We start from the raw sequence: 5,948 nt of genomic DNA, 5'->3' as shown, positions 1-5,948 counted from the left end.
GAGCAATGGGATGGGGCGGGGCATGCGTGTTTGGGGCGGGGCCTCGGGGAGACTCACGGCTGGGGGCGTGGCCTTGAGGCGTGGCCCTAGAGGCGGGGACAGAGAGAAAAAGATGCCAAAGCACCTAGTTTGAGCCCTAGGCTTCCCACCTGAAGGCATCGCGTCCTCCAAGCTTATTGACCCGCCTCCGCCCCCGCATCGTAAATTACAGCACTGGAGCCGCCTCCCTCTGCCCTCGCCAGGAATTGGCTCGGAGTTGTCTTGGGAGTCAACAAAGTGTGGGGCCATGCTCTTGTCTTTCTGGCCTGAGTGAAGCTTTCTCCACATCCCACCCCTCAGGCTCTGCAAAAGTAAATCCCACAAAGTGAAAGGAGAGGGCGCACGCGTTCCCCCTCAAGTTATGGAAGTTCTAGAAGGTAAGGGTTGCACAGCATTAACATCACTCAGGCCACCCAGCACCTGGACCTCAGCTCCTAGGGCTCAGTAAGATTAGCTAGTTAATGCTGGTGACCAGCCCAGAAGACAGGTCATGTAACCCTTAAGTTGGAAGAGCACCAACCCGAGATAACACTGAGATAATCAACCTCTCACTGTTACTTGGAAACTATGCCTTGGAGACCTTGGGAAGGCTGATAGATTTCTTTCCGAAGAGGAACAAGCTGGTAGAAATGGGTCCTCTCCTCTCCTGAGAGGAGGGAGGAGTAGGGAGACGTCATTACAAAGGGAAATTACAGACATTTATGTTTAAGCCTTTACCTTACTTATGTGGCTGGTGTTTTTCTCTAACTACTGGACTAATCAGCACAATTTTAACTGCTAGAACAAGACTGACTCCAGTTTCTCTTTAAGAACTTTTCTTCTTTAATAACTTTTGAAGTGCCTTCTGGAGTTCGCTTGACCCCAAATGACTAAAAAGTCCTTTGACTGTGTTTGTCTATTTAACTAGGGATGTCTGGTGTCATGATGCGTTATGTGTTGTGCTACTAACCAAAAGATCAGTGGTTTGATTACACTAGCTGCTCTGAGGAAAAAGATGAGTAATTTCCAATCACCTGCTATACATCTGAGAGCTTTACAATGAATAAGGATGACAGAAAAATAATTGACGTCTTTGTGCTATGGTGTTGGAGAAGAGCAACGAACATCCTATGAATGGCCAAGAGACTGAACAGATGTGGGCATTCTGGTGGCCTAGTGGCAAGAAGGTGCACTGCAATCCCAGAGAATGAACATTTGTCTTGGAGAGGGTGCAGTTGGAATGCTCTTTGGATGCCAAGATGATGAGGCTTTACCTCACATACTTTGGGTATGTTGCTGGGAGCGTCTATTCCTTTGAGAGGGATATGATGTTAGGAAGCATGGAGGGTCAGCGAAGGAAAGGAAGACCCTCAACCAGGTGGATTAATGCAGTGACTGCCACAGTGGGCTCTTGTGTGTCAGGAAGTGTGAAAATGGCACAGGCCAAGACAGGGTTCAGCTCTTTTGTTCATAGGGTCGGTATGAGTCATACTCAAGCACCTAACAACAACAACAAGTGTCCTCCCGTAAAGATTCACAGAGATAGCCTCAGAAACACGGTGGAGGATTACTATGAGTCAGAATTGTGTCAATGGTAGGAAGTTTGGTTTGGTTTATTGAGTTAAGTATATTATGAGCTCTCGAAAGAATGAACACATTGCCCTGAAGGGATAAAGCCAGAAAAGTGCTTACAAGCAAAGATGGTGACACTCATTTGTGCCTACTTGCCATCGTCAGTTCCACGAAGAGTCGTGGAAATGAGGGAAAACAAGTGCTTTTACAGGGTGGCTGCAGCAGTGGGCTCCAAGATAGCCATCCTGTGAGGGCGGTGCCGAATGCTTGCGGGAGGGAGCACATGTCTCCCTTGATCGCACCTTCTTTATGGTATGTAAGGTCACCGGGAGCCTGGAGGTAACAGTGGACAACTGTTTTCTCTTAACTATATTTTGTCTCTCACATCTCCTTTACCAGGGTAAGGAGTGCTGATGACACCGTTGTTAAAGTGATTGGCTGCTAACTGTAAAATTGGTGCTTTGGAAACTCACCCGCCTCTCAATGTGAGAAAGATGTGGCAGTCTGGCTTTCAAGAAGACATAGTTGCTGGTAGGTGCTATTGAACTGCCTCAGACGTATCATGATCCTTGTACCACACACGGAGCCCTCCCAATCCTGCACTGTCCTCAGTCCCCACCATGCCTAAACCCATTACAGGGGCCACTGTGTTAATCCATGTCACTGAAGAGTTTCCGCTCCTTCGCAGACTCTCTACTAAACCATGATGTCCTCTTCTGGCACCTCGCCTTTACTGATGATGTATCAGGAATATTGATATTTCCTGAGATGATATAAGTGGATGATACCATCTGCTCTTCTAAGCTGCATTTGGCTGAGCTATCTCCAAGACAGCAACAATAGTATAGAGATCAGTTGGCCTAGTGACAGAAAGTCATGCTCCCAAGCCAAAGGTGGATGACTCTACTCTGCAGCTCTCAAGCCTGCCTTTACTTGTTTTTGGTGAAACATTCTTCTCGGTCATATAACCCTGGCATGTCCACTTGCTGTACAGAGGTAACTCATGGCTGCTGTGAAGCTGAACACTGTGACACTGCAGTGTCAAATGCGAGAATGGTTACCCATGGTGGACAATGTTTGGTGGAACACCCAATTAAAATAAGCTTGGGAGCAAGAGTGGCATCCACTTCCGAAATGGCTTGCCCCTGGAAACCCCATGAATCCGGAGAAAGGACGAAAGTTATATAGGAGGTGTCCAGGACTTTCGTTCATAGGGTTGCTATGAGTCACCTCTGACTAGACAGCACTTAACAACAAAAACATCTCCAAGACAGACTTGTTTATTCTTCGGGCAGCCCCCAGTATAGTTAAGTTGTAGATAAATATAGACTTGGCTTATTAAGCTATACAGCTTTGAAAACCCTATGGGGTAGTTCTGCTCTGTTACCATGAGTCTGAATTGACCCTGCAGCAATGGATTTGGTTTGAGGTTTTCAGTAGCAGTGAACAGATCTTACGCTAGAAATGTCTACCCCTTCAGAGTCATTAATATTGACTGATGGCTGAGAAGAGGCCCTGGCTATAGAGGGTAATACCTGCTTCAGATAAGCCAAGTAGATAAGCCTGGCCCAGTGGGAAAGCTGTGCAGAATCTGCCCCCTCCAAGCCCTGACCACTAGAATTTCAGGCATATTTGTGAGAGGATATCCTGCTTGGTACTTCCTTCATCACACAGGGCCCGCTTTGTCATTGTTGGTTCAAGGAAGACTCTAGAACGGCTCCCCAAATCCAAGACCTTCAGCTCATCACATGATAAGATGTCTTGGGTTCTACTTAAAGGCCTTTGCTCTTCCTGTCCTCTGTATTTCACATTAATTAAATGTCATTTCTCCCCATTGTGGATTTATCCGCCTCTAAAAGTTTCTTCTGCCAAGTCAGGAGGGCTCCATCAAGAGCAGTCTTGTTTCTTGCGCAGAAGCTGTTCTGGGCCCACCTGGAGCTGCTCTGATCTTAATGAATCCTAGGTCCAATCTCCATCTCAAATAGCCTTCCCTACCATAAAACTCTGTCATATCATCTTTCTTTGGAATGGGAACAAATATCAATCTCTTCCAATCATTTGGCCAGATGCCTGTCCTCCAGACTTCTTGGCACAACGTGGTGAGAATATCCAGGACAGCATCTGTTTGTTGAGATATGTGAACTGGTATGACATCAATTCCTGGGGCCTTGTTTTTTTACCAGTTCTTTCAGAGCAGCTTGAACGTCTTCCTTCATCACCACAGGCTCTTACTCATATGTTGTTTCATGAAATTCTGTGTCCACCAATTCCTTTTGGTACAATGACTCTGTGTACTCTTTCCATCTTCTTTTAATGCTTCCTGGATCATTTAACATTCTGTCCAAAGCATCTTTAAGTATTGCAACTCGAGGCTTGAATTTGTTCTTCAGTTCCTTCAGCTTAAGAAATGCTGAGTTCAGCCCTTTCTATTTTCTGACTCCAGCTCCTTGCACATTTATTGAACAATATTATTGATATCATGTGCAAACAAGATTCTGCTGAAGATTATCCAAAATTGAATGGAACAGCACATCAAGAGAACTGCTGGCTGGGTTTAGAAGAGACCATGGTACTAGTGATATTATAGCTAATGTCAAATGACTCTTGGCTGAAAGCACATAGTACCAGAGGAATGTCTATCTGTGTTTCATTGACTATGCAAAGGCATCTGACTGTGTAGATCACAATAAACTGTGGCTGACTCTAACAATGGAAATCCCAAAACACTTGATTGTGCTTATGCAAAACCTATACTTGGACCAAGAGGCAGTTTTCAGAACAGAGCAAGGAAAGACTACATGGTTCAAAATTGGGAAGGGTGTGCTCAAAAATGTGTTCTATCTCCATATCTTTTCAATCTCCATGCAGAACAGATTATCCAGGAAACTGGACTGTATGAGGATAAATGTGGCATCAGGATTGGAAATAGACTCATCAACAATCTATGTTATGCAGATGACACAACCCTGCTTGCTGAAACTGAGGAGGACCTAAAGCACTTGCTGCAAAAGGTCAGGGACTGCAGCCTTCAATATAGATTGGAGCTCAACATCAAGAAAACAAAGATTCTCACCATTGGGCCAAGTGCCAGCATCATGAAGAATGGTGAAGAGACTGGGATTGTCAGTAGCTTCAGTTTGCTTGGCTCTGCAATCAACATTCTTGGCACCAGCAGCCAGGAAATTAAAAGATTAATTGCATTGGGAAAGTTGGCTGTCAGAGACCTCTCCAGAGTACTGAAGAGCAACGATGTCAATCTGGAGACTAAAGTGTGCCTGATAAAGGCGATGGTCTTTGCAATCACTTGCTGTGCATCAGAAAGCTGGACAATGACTAGGGATGATAGAAAGAGAATTGATGCCATTGAGCTGTGGTGCTGGAGAAGAATACTAAATATACCATGGACTGGTATATTGAACAAACAAGTTCATCCTGAAGAGGGTGAAGTCAGGCTGCTCCTTGGAGGTAAGGATTATGAAGCTTTGTCTGACATACTTTGGGCATGTTGCAAGGCAGGATCAGTCCCTGGAGAGGGACATCATACTTGGGAGGGTGGAAGGACAGCACAAGAGAGAAAGACCCTCAATGAGATGAATTAATTCAGTGGCTGGGGTATCAATTCAGTGTTAATTAATTCAGTATTAATTAATTAATTCAGTATTAATTCAGTGAAGCTAGGTGTATCAGAGACAACAAGATTGGCACAGGATAGAGCAGAGTTTAGGGCTTTTGTACACAGGGTCACTATGAGTTGCAAGCGACTTGATGGTACATGACAACAACAACAGAACCCTAACACTTAGTTTCTCCTCCCATGACTGAGCCGTGAGGCCAGTGCATCAAGAAATAAAGAAAAACAACAATGTTATGTGGTTGGTGGTGGTGTTAGTTGCCATCAAGTCAACTATGATTCATAGCTACCTTATCAACAGGTCAAAACCTTGTCCTGGCCTGTGCGGCCCTCATGATCTGAGCTGTGCTCAGCCCGTTGTTACGGTCATTGTCAATCTTCATCCATTTGAGCATTTCATCCTCTTTAGCTGCTTTTCCTAGCATGATGCCCTTTCCAAGCAGTGGTCCTTCCAGGTGCCCAAAGTATGTGAGACAAAGCTTCAACACCCTTGCCTCTGAGGAATATCTTGTTTGCCCTTCATCCAAGACAGATTTGTTCAAAAAGCTGCACTGCAATCTCCCAGAGTATGCGGTTCAAATCCACCAGATGCTGTGCTGGAGAAGGAGGGGCAATCTCCTCCTGTACCAGTCATATCATATTTGATGGTACACACACAAAAAATAATAATTTTTTTAAAAAAAGATAGATTTGTTTATACTTTGGCAGTCCATGGACTATCCAATAC

The sequence above is a fragment of the Elephantulus edwardii genome, unplaced genomic scaffold (genome assembly GCF_000299155.1).
Source record: "Elephantulus edwardii isolate Elephantulus edwardi_28Jun2011 unplaced genomic scaffold, EleEdw1.0 scaffold00048, whole genome shotgun sequence".
Taxonomy (NCBI): Eukaryota; Metazoa; Chordata; class Mammalia; order Macroscelidea; family Macroscelididae; genus Elephantulus; species Elephantulus edwardii.
Note: the sequence above shows the minus strand (reverse complement) of the source record.